This window comes from Nicotiana tabacum, chromosome 11, assembly GCF_000715075.1.
Source record: "Nicotiana tabacum cultivar K326 chromosome 11, ASM71507v2, whole genome shotgun sequence".
Classification (NCBI taxonomy): domain Eukaryota; kingdom Viridiplantae; phylum Streptophyta; class Magnoliopsida; order Solanales; family Solanaceae; genus Nicotiana; species Nicotiana tabacum.
Window position 1 is genome coordinate 77,781,810 of NC_134090.1, and position 19,649 is coordinate 77,801,458.

Below are 19,649 nucleotides of genomic sequence, written 5' to 3' on the forward strand. Positions count from 1 at the left end.
ATAAATAAAGTTAAAAACTAGGAAAAGATTAAAAATACCAGTAAGGAGATGCAGTAAAGATGAATGAGGATTAGTGATTGAATTTGCACAGTTAGGGCTTGATGAACAGTAACTTTTCTATTTGGAAAGCAAATGAGCGAAAAGTTTTAAATGAAGGCCCGAGGTCCTATTTATAGAAAAGAACCTAGGTCCCACTATACCTACCCACCGCGGACCATACCAAATGCATCGCGGTCCGCGGTACTCAAACATATGAAGCACTGGGGAGGCAGTCACTGCGGACCGCAAGAAATGCTTTGTGGCCGCGGTAGGGCACCGCATACCGCAAAAAATGCATTGCGGTCGCGGTGACAATCTTCAAAGAACCTCCACTTTTTACCATTCAACATTGCGGACCGCAATGAAATTTTTCCCCTGCAACAAGGCTATTGCGGCCGTGAAAAATGTATTGCGGCAGCAGTCCAAACATCAGAGAGTGCATCATTTTTCTAGTTTAGTCCTGCACTACATCAAAACAATCCTACACACATCTCACAACCAGTTAGACCAAAAGCAAATCCTATACTAAAAAGAAAATCAAAGAAAAACAAAAAGAAAGACACATGGGTTGTTTCCCAAGAAGCGCCTGATTTAATGTTGCGGCACGACACAGGTTACCATCAAATCACTTTAGATAGATCAGTGCCACCACGTGGCTGTCATCAATCTTTCTAAGGTAGTGCTTGACTCTGTGCCCATTAACTCTGAAGACCTCCCCATTTTTGTTTTTCAAGTCAAGTGCACCAAACGGAGTCACAAACACCACTTCAAAAGGTCCACTCCATTTTGACTTAAGCTTTCGCGAAAACAGACGAAACCAAAAATTGAACAAGAGACTCAAATCACCCACTTTGAACTTCTTGCCACGAGCATACTTATCATGAAGGTACTTCATCTTGTCCTTATACAAGGATGAACTAGAGTAGTCATGGAATCGGAATTCATCAAGTTCATTAAGTTGCTCCACACGAAGATTTGTTGCCACATCCTATTCAAAATTCAGCTTCCTCAAAGCCCACAGGGCCTTGTGCTCTAACTCAACCGGTAGATGGCAAGCTTCACCAAACACCAACCGGTACGGATACATACCAATAAGAGTCTTGTAAGCATTCCTATAAGCCCATAGAGCATCATCTAATTTCTTTGACCAATCGGTCCTATTTGCATTGACCGTCTTTGACAATATACTCTTGATTTTCCTGTTTGAGACTTCAACTTAGCCACTCGCCTGAGGATGATAAGGAGTAGAAATTTTGTGATTGATACCATACTTTTCAAGCAAAATGTCAAAAGCTCGATTACAAAAATGAGACCCCTTATCACTTATGATTGCTCGAGGAGTGCCAAATCTAGTAAAAATACTCTTCTTGAGAAATGCAACAACACTCTGGGCCCATTGTTGGGCAAATCCATGGCTTCAACCCACTTTGAAACATAGTCAACTGCCACTAGAATGTATTTGTTCCCACACGAACTAACAAATGGGCCCATGAAATCAATGCCCACACATCAAAAATATCAACTTCAAGAATGGTATTGAGAGGCATCTCATTGTTCTTCGAAATTCCACCTGCTCTTTGACATTCGTTGTATCTCTTCACAAGTTCACTTGCATCTTTGTACAAAGTTGGCCAGTAAAACCCACAACTAAGAACCTTTGAATCTGTCCTCGCCCCGCCATGATGGCCACCATAGGGAGAGAAATGACAAGCCTCTAAGATAATCAATTGCTCCTCCTCCGGGACACACCTTCGGATTACACCATCCATGTAGATCTTGAACATGTACGGCTCATCCCAATAGAAGTCTAAACTATCCCGTTTGAGCTTCTTCCTTTGGTTAGAAGAGAGCTCACACAGGATTATACCAGTCACAAGGAAATTAGCAACGTCCGCAAACCATGGCATACCATTCACCGACACAGAAAGGAGTTGCTCATCGGGAAATGAATCATTCATCTCTACACCATCACGAGGCCTCCCTTCCTCCTCCAAGCGAGACAAGTGGTCCGCCACTTGGTTTTCACTACCTTTCCGGTCCACAATCTCCAAAACAAACTCTTGAAGTAACAAGACCCATCGTATCAGCCTAGCTTTGGAATCCTTCTTCGTTATCAAGCACCGGAGTATGGCATGATCGGTATGAACTATGACCTTGGCACCCATGAGATACGGCCAAAATTTCTCCATTGCGAACACAATAGCCAAAAGATCTTTTTCAGTCACCGTGTAGTTCACTTGAGCATCATTCATTGTCTTGCTCGCATAGTACATCGGATGAAACATTTTGTTCACTCTTTGACCCAAGATCGCCCCAACTGCAACATCACTCGTGTCACGCATAAGATCGAAAGGCAAGCTCCAATTGGGTGCGGTAATAATAGGAGTGTTGGTCAACTTGTGCTTGAGAAGTTCAAAGGCTTGCATACATCCCTCATTAAACACGAACTTGGCATCTTTTTTCAATAACTTGCACAAAGGATTCACTACCTTCGAAAAGTCCTTGATAAATCTCTGGTAGAACCCCGCATGCCCAAGAAAACTTCTAACTCCCTTGACTAAAGTAGGGGGATGGAACCTTAAAATCACATCAATTTTTGTTTTGTCCACCTCTATACCATGCTTTGAAATTTTATGGCCAAGGACTATGCCCTCCTCAACCATGAAGTGACATTTCTCCCAATTTAGCACAAGGTTGGTTTCTTCACAACAGGCGAACACTCTCTCAAGATTTTTCAAACATTCTTCAAACGAGTCACCCACAACACTGAAGTCGTCCATGAACACCTGCAAAATGTCCTCCACCATGTTGGTAAATATGTCCATCATACACTGCTAGAATGTAACTGGTGCATTACACAACCCAAATGGCATCCTAGAAAAGGCAAAGGTACCATACAGACAAGTAAAGGTGGTCTTCTCCTGATCTTCTGAAGCAATCAAAATTTAGTTGTACCCAGAATACCCATCTAAGAAATAGTACAAGGCACGCCTAGTAAGTCTATCTAACATCTGATCAAGAAAATGCAATGGAAAGTGATCCTTGCGGGTCACTTTATTTAATTTGCGGTAATCCATGCAACCTCCACCTAGTGACAGTCCTGGTAGGAATCAACTCATTTTGCGCATTGGTAACCATGGTCATACCACACTTCTTCGGCATACATTGCACCGGCAAAGTCCAAGAGCTATCAGAGATGGGGGACACAACCTCGGCATCCAACCACTTGATCACATTCTTTTTCACAACTTCTTGCATTGCCTTGTTCAACCTCCTTTGATTTTGCAAGGAGGGCTTTGCATTATCTTCAAGAATAATCTTGTGCATATAGAAGGTAGGGCTTATTCCCCAAATATCAGCTAAGGTCCATCTAGTTTCCTTCTTCCGCTTTTGGAGCACCGCCAATGTGGCATCTACCTGCAACACTGGAGGTTCCTCGATTGTGGGTTTTATTGGTGGAGTCTTCCTATTCTCAAGATCCAATGAGAGTTTTCGAGGCTCATAAAAGTAAGAGCCCATTCCATATAAAGCATTGACACACTCCACTCGGCCTTCATCCTAATTTACATCAAGATTCAACAATACTGCCTCTATAGGGCCCTACACATTGATCATTGCACTAGTGTCATCAACTATCACTGTCATGACAAGATCCACAAAAGAGCACACTTCAGAACTATTGGGCTGCTTCATTTACTTGCACACATGAAAGACCACTTTCTCATCACCCACCCAGAAGGTGAGTTCTCCTGCTTCCACATCAACTAAGGCCTTCTCAGTTGCAAGAAAAGGTCTTCCCAATATGATTGGAACCTCATAATCTACCTCACAATCCAAGATCACAAAATCAGCTAGCAAGATAAATGTTTTCACCCGGACAAGAACATTATCAATTATACGCATTGGTCTTTTCATTGTTCTATCCGCCATTTGCAATCTCATGGAAGTCGGCCTCGGTTGCCCAATACCCAAAGTCTTGAAAACTGAGTAGGCCATCAAGTTGATACTTGCCCCCAAATCATATAGAGCTTTTCAAAGTCTGCACTTCCAATGGTGCAAGGAATGGTAAAAACACCGAGATCTTTTAGCTTCGGAGCTATTGAGTGCACTATTGCAGTAACTTGGTGGGTCATCTTGATAGTATCACAATCTATGGATCTTTTCTTTGTCACCAAGTCTTTTATGAATTTAACATAACCCGGCATTTGCTCTAGAACCTCCACCAAAGGCGCATTGATGGACAAGCTCTTCATCATGTCAATAAACTTCTTAAACTGGTTCTCATTTTTCTGCTTCGCGAGCCTTTGAGGATAAGGTGGAGGTGGCCTTGGCAAAGGAGCCTTAGCTTTAGGCACAATCATTTCCAGTATGTCTATTATGTGTTCCCTAGATGGATTCACGTCATTCTGAGTTTCCACTTCGGCATCATGGATATAAATCCTCATCTCCTTATTCACGTTCTCATCAATCACATTCTCAACCACCAAAGGGATCTCATCTTCTTGCAACTCAACTTCATCACTCAAAATTTCTTTTTGTTTGGAGGCATTCACATCACTGCCTCATCCACTTCTTGTAGTTACCGCCATTACATGCCCGGAATTGTTCCCATCCTTCGGGTTGACTACTGTATCACTAGGTAGAGCCCCCTTAGGGCGAGTATTCAAGGATTGTGAGATTTGGCCTAATTGAACCTCTAAGTTTCTGATTGAAGTATTGTGGGATGCTAACTGGGCATCAGAGTCAGCATTCTTTTTCATCATCTGTTCAAACATCATTTCAATTCCCCTCATTTTATTATTAAAATAACTAGGACCTTAGGATGGAAATGGGGGTGGATTGTTCGGTTGTTGACATTGGGGGGCTTTGAAAGCCTTGCCCCTGATTTCCTTGTTTGCCATTGTTCCAACCGCCCTTATTTTTGTTTCCACCCCAGTTGTTGTTGTTGCCATTCCAATTACCCTGATTGTTCTGATTATTGTTCTGATTGCCCCAATTTGCATTTTGGTTGTTGTTCCCCCAATTAATATTCCCTTGTTGCTGATTTCCCCAATTGCCTTGGGGTCTCCATTGTTGTTGGTTGGAAGAATTTCCCCTTTGGCCTTGATAGTTTTTCATATATTGCACTTTTTCATTCTGCTCATCATACCCATCATCTTGGAATCCACCACTATCTTGGTCATAATGATCCGAACTCCCTTGGATCTATTGACCTCTTTGTCTTCTTTTGTTCACTAACATGTTGACACCCTTCATAGCATTGACTTGTCTTGGATTTTGAACCTGTCGTAACTGTGCCTTTGCTAGCTGGTTCATTGTTGTTGTCATCTCTGGCATTGCCTGCCCATGATCATGGAGCTCTTTGTGCAAGTGAATGGTCGTGGGTTCACCTTGTGGCACATTGGCTCTACTTTGCCAAGCGGAGGATGTGTCAGCCATCTCATCAAGAATGTCACAAGCCTCAGCATATGGCAGCTTCATGAAATTACCCCCTGCTAACTAGTTCACCACACATTGATTGGTCATGTTTATACCCCGATAAAACGTCTGTTGAATCATTGCCTCGGTCATATCATTGTTGGGGTATTCCTTGACCATGGTTCGATATCGATCATAGGTTTTGTGAAGGGGCTCATTTGGTTCCTGTTTGAATGCTAAGATTTCATCCCTCAATGCTTCCATATGTCCCGGTGAGAAAAACTTGGCTATGAACTTATCGGCCAACTCATCCAATGTAGTGATAGAATGGTTGGGAAGCCTCTCGAGCCAGTCCAAAGCTTTCCCTCTAAGTGAGAAAGGGAATAATCTCAACTGCAACGCATCCTATGACACATTTGTTTGCTTGCTTCCCCAACACGTATCCACAAAACCCTTGAGATGTTTATATGCATTCTGATAGAAAGCAACCGTGAAATACCCTTGCTGCTCAAACAAAGTCAGCATCACATTTGTAATTTAGAAATTGACTGACCGGATCCGGGGTGGGACTATTGCACTAGCATATCCTTTGTTTGGAAGCACCCGAGGAGCCACTCTTGGAGGTGGCGGGGGAGGGTCTGGAATATTATCATTGGCTGGGCGGCCTCTCCTTTGAGCTTGAAATACTATAACCTCATCATCAATATTGTCATCTACCTCCTCCCCCAGTGAAAGGTTTCCAAGAGGTGCGTTGTTTGCCGCCATTTTGCACCTGAGTTTGTGACACACACAAATTAGTAACATAGAAGGAAAGAAAAACAATACACAAAACTATTTGATAGATAGCCAAAACCGTTAGCTCCCCGGCAACGGTGCCAAAAAGTGATCAGGTCCAACCTTACACCACTACAAAGTGGCAAGAGCGATCGATGCAGCTTTTACCCGAGATGGTCAGGATCGAATCCACAGGGAGCTAGATTGATTGGGATTTGGATTCCTATCTAAACTAGCAGTGCGTAGTGCTCTTAATTACACTTCCAATCAGAATTGTTGTTTGTTACTTCTAATTTTATACTATTGAGGTGCTAAATTAAACTAAGAGTAAATGTTTGTAAGGTTTTCTAAATAGTTAAAGAGTCACTAGGGAAGTGACTTTCTCCTAGGTAAATACTTGACGAGATCTAAAGCCTAAGGCAAAGTTGTTATATTGGGGATCGTGATATAGCCAATGCACGGAACTACTCACTCTACACCTCTCGGTAGCTTGAGTAACTTTGCCCTAATTGACTTTTTCAAGACCAATTGGGTGTCAAAATTATGCAAGCAATATAGGCTCAAGTCGGGTATTACTATCTCTAGGTTTAACCCCTTAATTGGGGCTATCAATCTCTTGAATACACCCCAATTCCTTGTTGGACTAATTTTTATAGACTCAAACTCTCTTTCTTAAGAAGAGCCCAAGTCAAAAAGGCACAAATTAGTGTTTACAACCACTAATTCAACATGGAAAACAAAATCAGTCCAAATGTCAATTACCCATAAACATCTAAGCCTTAGAACAAAAGACCCATCAAATACCCACACTAGGGTTGAGCCACAACCCTAGCTAATGGGTCTAGCTACTCATAATAATGGAAGAAACATATAAATAGATGAAGAATAACCCATATAATTTGATTACAAACTAAGAAATTGAAGATTCAGTGTTAAACTAGCTAAAAATTACTCAAAATGGAACAAAACTGTCGTTCACGTGCTCTGGATTCTAACAGATGCCCTAAAAATGTGAAAAGAATGTATTTATACAAGGCCAAATTTTTTTGACAAAAATACCCTTGACGGGGGTATCGCAGGCCGCATATAATGCACCGCGTCCGAGGTGGCTTCACTGCGGTCCACACAAAATGGACTGCAAGTCGCAATGGCATCCAACTCCAAGCTCTCTAAATCCCCTCTCCGCTGTCTGCATAAAATGGATAGCGGCCACGAAGAGGCTACTACGGCCGCGAGAAATCCTATGTGGACCGCACTGCTTTAAGATCCAAAGGTGCACCTCTCTGAACTTATCCACCGCGGACCGCACTAAATGGTTTGTGGCCGCGGTGAGTCTTTTTCGGCTACAGTGGGTTTTATGTTGCAGCAGTGCCTTAACTTGTTCTTGGTACTTGTGCAGGTTTCACTCCTTTTTGAGCTGGTTTTGACTACTTGTCACCTTTTTGACCAAATCCTGCAAACAAGTACAACATGTAAGCCTTTGGAACTATTTGTATACATTTTTAGTCCAAAACTCAAGCAAAAAGGAGGGTTAAATGAACTAGATTCCCTAGTTATCAGTTAGGCAGTACATCAACAATCTCACAGCTCATTAATGCTCAGAATAGTGCAACTGAGGAGATTCAAAGGTTGAAGGCTAGGAATGCTATCCTGGAAGGTCAGGAGGCCCAAGGGGCCTAAGAGTCAAATATGGAAGTGGTTTGTTTGACAAAGGAGAATGCTTATCTCAGGGCATAAGTGGAGAACCTGAAAGTAGAACTGCTCAATGAGCAAAAGTCGGCCAATGCCTGAATAGACCTAGTTCTCCAAACTCTTGTTGCAGCTTCCAAGCCCTCTACTCCTAGCTCCCCCTAAGCAGCCCTTTCAGTGGCCAGATTCTGGATAGTTTCTTTTTGTTTTTATGACTTGGTAGATGTTTTGTTTCTTTTGTTTTGATGTGGATGGGATGTATCAGTACTGCTCCCACTTTCAACGGTCCAATTTTACCTTTGCTTTATAAGCAAAGGCATATGTTTTATATATAAAAACTATCCTCTTTTGTTATCTACATGCTTGAATTCTCTGTTTCTCTTTTCTATCATGTTGTGGGCACATATGTGGCATGAGTTAGCTAGGCTAGACTTCTTTATATTGTTTGTCTGCTTGTGTATTTTTAATGATGCCAAAAGGGGGAAGTATAATTGAAACAGGGATCTGATTAAGGGGGAAGCATAAAGTCAGGGGGACTAGTGAAGTTCCTGTTACCTCATCTGGTTATTTCTGCTCTAAATATATGTTATCAATGCCTAAGTTTGTCATCATCAAAAAGGGGGGAAATTGATGGGTTTTCAATGTCTTTACCTTATGTTGTTTTGATGATCTAACAAATTTACTGTCAAGAACCAGATAGGGAACCTGACACACTTGGTACAAATTGCTAATGAACGAATTCCAGCCAAATCTCCAACTAATGTGAACTGTTGCAAGTGTAGAAAATAAAGAAACAAGACAAGGACCTGATCCCTTGTGTTTCTTTGACAGCAGTACGAAAGTCAACTGTGCACAGCTGAAAAGTGACTGCCACAGAAATAGTACACACAGTGCAGCTATTTTGCAGTCACTTATCTTTTGACCAACCAAGTGCTTACATCATTCAAGTGATGTCATCAAAGGTGTATTAACAAGAGCATTATAATAAAACATCACTTGAATACTTGAGAATTCACTTCAAGCATTCAAGCCTCTTCCAACAGTGAACTTAATTCTCAAGATCCTGAAAAACAAAGTTAAACGCTACTACGGACCAGTTCCTAAATCTAGTATTTTGTTATCCTTAGTTGAGTTGTAACTTTGTTATTGTTCTTATTGTAATTCCTAAATTTTTTAGCTAGAAGCATTACTTAAGAACCCCTTTGTAAAACCATAAACCCTTTGAGTTTGTGTCGTGACTAGAGTTAGTCATGAGTTGAAGTCTTTGTAATAGGAGTATTCCAAATGTAACGACCCGCCTGGTCGTTTTGCTTCTTAGAACCCTGTCCCTCTAAATAAAACTTCACGCGCTTGCTTTAACTAATTTATGACCTGCAGGGATGGTTGGTTCGGGATTTGGAAGAGTTTGGGTTGAAATAGGCTCACTTGATTCCTTAAGATTTTCTTAAAAAGCTAAGTTTGACTTTGGTCAATATTTTTAGAAACGGACCCGGATTTGTGTTTTGACGGTCTCGGAGGGTCCGTAGGAAAATAAGGGACCTGGGCGTATGCCCAGAATCGAATTCCGAGGTCCCTAGCCTGAGTAGTGAATTTTTGTGAAAAATTGTTAAACTGAAATTCTAAGGATTTAATGAAAATGAATAATGCTTGGTCATGTTGGTATCGGGACCTTATGTTGGTTCCGGAGCCCGGTATAGGTCCAATATAATATTTTATTCTTGTTTGTGAAATTTTGTAAGAAACAGGACTGATTCAACGTGATTCGGACGTCCGATTGAAAAGATAGGAATTTGAATGTTCTTAAGGGTTTCATGCATTTTGGTGTTGAATTCGTGGTTTTAGGTGTTATTTCGGCGATTTGATTGCTCTAGCAAGTTTGTACAATGTTATTAGACTTGTGTGAGTGTTCAGAGTGGAGCCCCGAGGGCTCGGGTGAGTTTCGGGCATAGGTTGGGAGTAGAAAAGCATAACAGATTTCTGGTGTTTTTGTTGCTGCTGCAGATCTTGCAATTGCGAGATACCGATCGCAATTGCGAACTCGCAATTGCAAGGTGAATATTGCATTTGCGATGAAGCCGGCTGGGGGCAGTAGCCGCATTTGCGAACCCAGCATGGTCCGCATTTGCGACCCCTCTATTGTAATTGCGATCAAGGAAGAGGGAGGCCCAATTTGCATTTACGAACATTTCGTCGCAATTGCGACTTCGCATTTGCGATCCAGATGTCGCAAATACGACATCAGAGGCCTGGACACAGCTTTTAAAAACGGGACTTAGGCCATTTATTTCATTTCACTTCTACACTTGGACGATTTGGGAGCTTTCAAAGAGAGGATTTCAACCTAGCATTGTGATGTAAGTTATTCCTACTAAATGTGAGTTTAATACTTGGGTTTTGGGTAGATTAACACACTAAAATTAGTGAAAATCATGGGAGTTGAGTGAAAACCTAGGGTTTTGATAAAAGTTAGATTTAACCATGAAATTTGTTATGGGATGATGTAAAAATCATATATTATTGATCCTTAAGCTAAAAAGAACAACTTTCTTCGAAAAATTTCGGAATTTGGGCACGTGGGCCTGGGGTCGGATTTTAGGAAAACTTGTGTTTAAGGTTGGGAAATCATTTTAGCAACTAAAATGCGAACTCTTGAGCTTGTATTGACTACTTCCTACCTCATTTAATTAGTTTCGGATCGTTTGGCTCCAAATTGAGGGTTTGGGCATGTTCTTGGTGTTGGAAGTGCGCTTTGGAGCAAGGTGAGTCTCCTATCTAACCTTGTAAGAGGAAATTATCCCCATAGGTGAATAATTAAATAATTTGCCATTAAATACGGGGGCTACGTACGTACTAGGTGACGAGAGTCCGTGCGTAGCTACTATTATGCTAAGTCCGGGTAGTCTAGGACCCAAAAGCATGCTTTATGTGATATCCTTGTAACTTTATGTTTAATTTGGATTGTTTAAAACATGTTGATTATGGTAAATGGGACTAATAAGAGGAACATTATTTTTCTTGGCCCTTTTAAAGAGAAGTTGATATTTTTGTGAGTAATTTCTCCCAGATATATATTCTTGTCTGCCTGTTGTTGTGTTTAATTACATTTCACTGCGTCGCATGCCTGATTCGCGAGCAGGGTAATAGATGCATCTATGGTTCGCGCCGTTCGACCCTCGGCAGTGCATAATTTACTTTTATGTTGGATCAGGTTGTACGATCTCAACACTAGTTGCGCATGCTTTTACTCAGTATTTTTCTATGGATTGAGCTTTGTTATATACCCTGAAATGTAGGGGGCCAACTGTGATATTATCTAGGAAATGACCTGTTATTTCTTGCTATAAACTGTTAATTGTTTGTACTATCCATGCTCAGTATGATTCATTTCTCATATTATTTGACCCTAGTAAGTGTCAAGTCGACCTCTCGTCTCTACTTCTTTCGAGATTAGACATGATACTTACTGGGTACATATTATTTATGTGCTCATACTACACTTCTGTACTTAATTGTATAGGTCTGAGGTAGGTACATCTGGTTACCAGTCTGGTGCGCATTCTTGATCAGTGTCCGAGACTTCCACGGTGAGCTGCTCCCTTCCTGTGTCGTTCAGCAGCATGATGAAGTCTCTCTTTATTTTGGTTGTCTATTCTATTTTAGACAGTAGGATATATTTATTCTTTTGTATATTCTACTAGTTGCACATAAACTTGTGACACCAGGTCTTGGCACACACATTGGTAGACCATTCTTTTGGGGATTATATAACTATTTTTGTACGTTACTAATTATCACATGTTTTTAACTTCAAATTTAGAAATTTTCCTACTTGTTTTAGTAAAGTGAAAATGAGAACTTATTAATACTTTCGTGTTGGCTTGTCTGACAAGGGTGTTGGGCGCCATCATGACCTATAATGGAATTGGGTCGTGACAACATGGTATCAGAGCACTAGGTTCACGTAGGTCTCACAAGTCATGGGCAAACCTAATAGAGTTTTGCGGATCGGTACGTAGACGTCTGTATTTATCTTCAGGAGGCTATATGGTGTTAGAAAACTACTCTTTATTCATATCCTATCGTGTAGTGGTTGGTGTACTAAATTTTCCCTCTTATATTCTCTCACAAATGGTGAGGACATGTACAACCGATGTTCTAGACCCAGGAGGAGTCGTTCCCCCCATTGCTAGAGGCCAAGGCAGAGACCGGGGGAGGGCACCGGCCTGAGGCAGGGGACGAGGGCATCCCAGAGCTGTTCCAGTAGCACTACCAGCAGATCCTGCGGGAGATCCTATTATTGAGGAGCAGGGTGAGGTGCCCGCAGCTGAGCCTACCCCGACGGACTTTATGACAGCACTGGATTTCCAAGAGATCATGGATCGTATGCTGCGGTTCATGGACACCATGACTCAGGCTAGTTTATTTCCAGCGGATCCAGCTACATCACAGGTAGGAGAGGGAGCACAGACCCCTACTGCTCAGGCTCATGGTCATGCAGCTACAGTGTATCAAACTCTGGGTGCACTACCCGTAGATGGAGCTCAGCCAGTTGATGTAGTGGTGCCTAAGCCCAGACCAGCTGCGGATGGTGACCCGCAGAAATTATTGGATAGATGGACTAGACTTCACCCTCCTGTCTTCGGGGGTGAGCGTCATGAGGATGCCCAGGATTTCATTGATAGGTGCAGGGACAGACTGAACAACATGAGGATATTGGAGTCGCATGGGGTTGACTTCACTACTTTTCAGCTAGAGGGTAGGGCCCGTAGATGGTGGCAGTCTTATGTTCTTGGCAGGCCAGCAGGTTCTCCTCCCATCACTTAGGGTCAGTTCACGTAGTTATTCTTGGACGGATATATTCCACCCTCTGAGAGGGAAGAGCTGAGGTATTAGTTTGAGCAGCTTGATCAGGGTCAGATGTCAGTGACCAATTATGAGGCAAGGTTTTCTGAGTTGTCTCGCCATGCCCTCATGCTACTTCCCACGGATGCAGAGAGAGTGCGGAGATTTGTTGTGGGGTTGCACCCCGGTATTCGAGCTAGCATGTCCCGAGAAGAGGAGATGGGTACTGAGTATCCACTAGTAGTAGAGATTGCTCGCAAGATTGAGGGTTATCGCCAGAGGGGTAGAGAGCAGATTCAGCAGGACAAGAGGGCCCGATTTTCTGGAGAGTTCAAAGGTGCTCCAGCTAGGGGTAGAGGGCACTTCGGGAGGGGTCATCCCAACAGGACCCTATATTCAGCACCACCACCACCTCCTCACGGTGCTCTAGTGAGGCCTTATCTCAGTGCAATGTCGGAGAGTTCTTACCATCCACGATCTATTCAGGGTTCCTCTGGCGGGTATTTTAGTCATTCGGGTTCTTCTAGGGCTTACTTCAGTGCCATGCTAGAGAGTTCATATCGCCCACCTGCTATTCAGGGTTCCTCTAGTGGATATTCAGGTCAGCAAGCTCAGACTTCAGGATAGCAGGCTATGGTGCCGAGAGGATGCTACGAGTGTGGAGATCTGGGTCACATGAAGAGGACCTGCCCCAAACTTCGGGGCAAGGCAGTATAGCAGGATCAGTAACCCAAGGTTTCGGCACTGATTGCCCAGCCTCCCAGAGGCGAGGGATAGATAGGTAGAGACTGTCCTAGAGGTGGAGGTCAAACAGGTAGAGGTCAGCCAGCTGCTGCTCAGTCAGGTGGAGGCCAGCTAGCCGGTGCTCCAGCTAGATTATATGACCTTCCGGCTAGGCCAGATGCATTGGCCTCAGATGCCGTCATCACAGGTATTATTTCCGCCTGTGGTATAGATGTTTCAGTATTATTTGATCTAGGGTCTACCTATTCATATGTATCATCTCTGTTTGTTCATTTCCTGGTTATTCCTTCTGATCCTTTGGGCCCACTCCTGTGGGTGATTCTGTGGTTGTAGATCGGGTATACCGGTCCTGTGTGGTCACATTCTGTGGTTTCGAGACTAGAGCAGATCTCTTATTTCTTGATATGATCGACTTTGAGATCATCCTGGGCATGGATTTGTTATCTCCATATCACGCCATCCTAGATTGCCATGCCAAGACTGTTACATTAGCGATGCCAGGGTTACCAAGATTGGAGTGGAAGGGTTCCATAGTTGATACATCTAGTTGGGTTATCTCTTTCCTGAAGGCTCGACATATGGTCGAGAAGGGGTATTTGGCTTATCTAGCTTATGTTCGGGACACCATAGAAGAGTCTCCGACGATTGATTCAATTCAGGGAGTTCGTCAATATGTTTCCTTCTGATCTTCCTGGCATGCCACTAGATCGTGATATTGATTTCTGTATTGATTTTGCTCTAGGCACCTAGCCTATATCTATCCTACCGTACCGTATGGCTCCAAAAAAGTTGAAGGAGTTGTAGGAGAAACTTGAGGAGTTGTTAGCAAAGGGGTTTGTTAGACCTAGTGTATCACCTTGGGGTGCACCAGTGTTATTTGTGAAGAAGAAGGATGGGACTATGTGGATGTGCATTGACTACCGCCAGTTGAACAAAGTCATCATCAAGAATAAGTATCCATTGCCTCGTATCGATGATTTGTTTGACCAGTTGCAGGGTGCTAGGGTGTTCTCTAAGATCGACTTGAGGTCAAGGTATCATCAGCTGAAGATTCGAGACTCGGATGTTCCGAAGACTACATTTCGGACTAGATATGGCTATTATGAGTTTTTGGTGATGTCCTTTGGCTTGACTAATGCCCCAGCAGCATTTATGGACATGATTAACAGGGTGTTCAGGCCTTGTATTGATTCCTTTTTCATCGTCTTCATTTACGACATCTTGATATACTCACGTAGCCTGGGGGAGCACGAGCAGCATTTGAGAGTAGTATTTCAGACCTTGCAAGAGTAGAAGTTATATGCTAAGTTCTCCAAGTGTGAGTTTTGGCTAGAGTCAGTGGCATTCTTGGGGCATATTGTGTCAGGAGAGGGTATTAAAGTGGATCCCAAGAAGATTGAGGCAGTTCAGAGTTGGCTACGTCCTACTTTAGTGACCGAGATCAGGAGTTTCTTGGGGTTAGCAGGTTATTACAGACAATTTGTGTAGGGATTTTCATCTATTGCATCACCTCTGACTAGATTGACCCGATGATTGTGAGGCAAGCTTTCAGAAGCTCAAGACAGCTTTGACTACAGCACCAGTTCTTGTGTTGCCTTCCGGTTCAGGGATGTATACAGTATATTGTGACGTTTCACGCATTGGATTGGGATATGTATTGATGCAGGAGGGGTGAGTTATTGCATATGCTTTGCGTCAGCTGAAGATTCATGAGAAGAATTATCCTGTGCATAATTTAGAGTTGGCCGCGATTGTTCATGCTCTTAAGATATGGAGGCATTATCTGTATGGGGTGTCATGTGAGGTTTATACTGATCATCGCAGCTTACAGTATTTGTTCAAGCAGAGGTATCTCAATTTGAGGCAGCGTAGATGGCTTGAGTTACTGAAAGATTATGACATCACCATTCTTTATCATCTAGGTAAGGCAAATGTGGTCGCGGATGCCTTAAGTAGGAAAGCAAAGAGTATGGGTATCTTGGCATTCACTCCAGTAGAGGAGAGGCCGCTAGCTTTGGATATTCAGTCCTTGGCTAACAGACTTGTGAGGTTGGATATTTCAAAGCCCACCCGAGTTCTTGCGTGTGTTGTTGCTCAATCTTCATTATTGGGGCATATCAAGGCCCGGCAATTCGATGATCCACATTTGACGGTTCTCAAAGAGATAGTTCTACAAGGAGGTGCCAAGGAGGTTTCTACTGGCGAGGATGGTGTATTGCGACTCCAGGGTATGTGTTCCTAACGTTGATGGTCTAAGGGAGAGGATACTAGAGGAGGCACACAGTTCGCGGTATTTCATTCATCCGGGTGTGACGAAGATGTATCGTGAATTGAGACAACATTATTGGTGGCAGAGGATGAAGAAATATATAGTGGAGTATGTGACTAGGTGTTTGAATTGCCAGCAGGTTAAGTATGAGCACCAGAGGTCGGGTGTCCTACTTCAGCAGATGCCTATACCAGAGTGGAAGTAGGAGCGCATTACTATGGACTTTGTAGTTGGGTTGCCCCGGACTTTGCGGAAGTTTGAGTAATATGGGTTATTGTTGACAAGTTGACCAAGTCGGCACACTTTATTCCGGTTGTGACTACTTACACTTCAGAGAGATTGGCTCAGATTTACATTCGGGAGATAGTCTGGTTACACGGTGTGCCTGTTTCCATCATATCAGACAGAGGCCTCAGTTCACTTCCCATTTCTGGAGAGCTGTTCAGAGTGAGTTAGGGACCCGTGTGGAGCTTAGCACAGCATTCCATCCTCAAACAGACGGTCAGTCGGAGCGGACAGTTCAGATCGTGGAGGACATGATTAGAGCATGTGTGATTGATTTTGGAGGACAGTGGATCAGTTCTTGCCCTTGGCAGAGTTTGCTTACAACAACAGCTATCAGTCCAGTATATAGATGGCTCCATTCGAGGCTTTGTATGGTCGGTGGTGTCGTTCTCCTATCGGGTGGTTTGAGCCTAGTGAGGCTAAGTTATACGGCACAGACTTGGTGAAGGATGCCTTGGATAAGGTGAAGTTGATTCAAGAAAGGCTTCGCACAGCTTAGTCCAGGCAGAAGAGTTACGCGGATCAGAAGGCGCGTGATGTATCATTCATGGTTGGCGAGAAGGTCCTCTTAAAAGTCTCGCCAATGAAAGGCATTACGAAGTTTGGGAGGAACGGAAAGTTGAGCCCAAGGTTTATTGGCCCATTTGAGGTGTTGAGGCGAGTTGGGGAGGTTGCTTATGAGCTTGCTTTACCCCCTAGATTATCGGGAGTTCATCCAGTTTTCCATGTATATATGTTGCGAAAGTATCACGCCGACTTGTCTCATGTGTTAGACTTCAGTACTATTCAGCTAGATGAGAGTTTGGGATATGAGGAGGAGCCAGTTGCCATTGTTGATAGGCAGGATCGCCAGTTGAGATCCAAGAGGATTTTTGCGGTGAAGGTCCAGTGGAGGGGCCAACCAGTCAAGGAGGCAACCTGGGAGTCCGAGGAGGACATATGGAGCAGATATCCCCATCTTTTTCCTAGCTCAGGTACTTTTCTATGTCCGTTCAAGGACGAACATTTGTTTAAGAGGTGGAGAATGTAACGACCCGCCTGGTCGTTTTGCTTTTTAGAACCCCGTCCCCCTAAATAAAACTTCCTGCACTTGCTTTAACTAATTTACGACTTGCAGGGATGGTTGGTTTGTGATTTGGAAGAGTTTGGGTTGAAATAGGCTCACTTGATTCCTTAAGATTTTCTTAAAAAGCTAAGTTTGACTTTCGTCAACATTTTTAGCAAATGGACCCAGATTTGTGTTTTGACGGTCCCGAAGGGTCCGTAGGAAAATAAGGGACCTGGGCATATGTCCGGATTAAATTCCGAGGTCCCTAGCCCGAGTAGTGAATTTTTGTTAGAAATTGTTAAACTAAAATTCTAAGGATTTAATGAAAATGAATAATGCTTGATCATGTTGGTATCGGGCCCGTATATTGGTTCCGGAACCCGGTACAGGTCCAATATAATATTTTAGTCTTTTCTGTGAAATTTGGTGAGAAACGGGACAGATTCGACGTAATTCGGACGTCCGATTGAAAAGATAGGAATTTGAATGTTCTTAAGGGTTTCATGCGTTTTAGTGTTGAATATGTGGTTTTAGGTGTTATTTCGGCGATTTGATCGTTGTTGGACTTGTGTGAATGTTCGGAGTGGAGCCCTGAGGGCTCGAGTGAGTTTACGGCATAGGTTGGGAGTAGAAAAGCACACCATATTTCTGGTGTTTTTGTTGCTGCTGCAGATCTCGCAATTGCGAGGTGAACATCGCATTTGCGATGAAGCCGGCTGAGGGCAGTGGCCGCATTTGCGACATATTCTTCGCATTTGCGAACCCAGCAAGGTCTGCATTTTCGACCCCTCTATTGCAGTTGCGATCAAGGATGAGGGAGGCCCAGTTCGTATTTGCGAACATTTCGTCGCAATTGCGACTTCGCATTTGCGAGCCTGGACACAGCTTTTGAAAATGGGACTTAGGCCATTTATTTCATTTCACTTCTACACTTAGGCAATTTGGGAGCTTTCAAAGAGAGGATTTCAACCTAGCATTGTGAGGTAAGTTATTCCTATTTAATGTGAGTTTAATACTTGGGTTTTGGGTAGATTAACACACTAAAATTAGTGAAAATCATGGGATTTGAGTGAAAACCTAGAGTTTTGATAAAAGTTAGATTTAACCACGAAATTTGTTATGGGATGAAGTAAAAATCATATATTATTGATCCTTAGGCTATAAAGAACAACTTTCTTCGAAAAATTTCGGAATCAGGACACGTGGGCCCGGGGTCGGATTTTAGGAAACCTTGTGTTTAAGGTTGGAAAATCACTTTAGAAACTAAAATGCGAACTCTTGAGCTTGTATTGACTAGTTCCTACCTCATTTAATTAGTTCTGGATCGTCCGGCTCCAGATTGAGGGTTTGGGCACGTTCTTGGTGTTGGAAGTGCGCTTTGGAGCGAGGTAAGTCTCCTATCTAACCTTGTAAGAGGGAATTGTCCCCATAGATGATATAATTAAATAATTTGCCATTAAATGCGGGGGCTACATACGCACTAGGTGACGAGAGTCCGTGCGTAGCTAGGGGTGTGCATTCGAATCGGTTTATCGATAAATCGAATCGATTATTTGTTATCGGTTTTATCGATTTATTGATTCCGATTTCGATTTTGAAATTTTCCTTATCGAGTTATTGATTTCGATTTTGATTTTATCCTCTTCGGTTATCGGCTTATCGATAAACCGATAAGATATACTAAAAAGACAAAAAAAATTAATTTAATTTTTTTTACCCTTATTCTAAATACACTTCCCTTTACCTTAAGTCCCTAACCTTATTATTTCCTCTACCACATTTAAGGAATGATCATATTTAAAGCTCAAGGGAATGAAGTTCAAATTAATGAAAAACAGAATTAGCTGTGATGATGTATTTTGTTTTTTTAATACCGTTGGAGTGTTCGTGGCATACATTTGATCCCTTACTTTAGTTTCGTTGCATGTGCTTGTTGACATAATTTTTATGTTATAAACGGTGTTCGTCTTATTTTAGATTCTTTTTGTCCATATTAGTTAGGCGTGTTTATAGCGATATACTTTCCGTGGAATCCCGCAAATTTTCTTATTGGTGTAATCGATAAGCCCCAAAAATTGATAAATCAAAATCGAAAAAATCGAAATCTTATTGAAACGATAACGATAAGCATATGTACAAATCGATAAGTAATTATCGATAAGGGTCAAAATCGAATCGATAAATCGAATGCACACCCCTACTACTATTATGCTAAGTTCGGGTAATCTAGGACCCAAAAGCATGCTTTATGTGATATCCTTGTAACTTTATGTTTAATTTGGATTGTTTAAAACATGTTGATTATGGTAAATGGGACTAATAAGAGGAACATTATCTTTCTTGGACCTTTTAAAGAGAAGTTGCTATTTCTATGAGTAATTGCTCCCAGATATATATATATTCTTGTCTGCCTGTTGTTGTGTTTAATTACATTTGACCGCGTCGCATGCCTAATTCGCATCGCTCAACCCTCGGCAGTGCACAATTTACTTTTATATTGGATCGGATCATACGACCTCGGCACTACTTGTGCATGTTTTT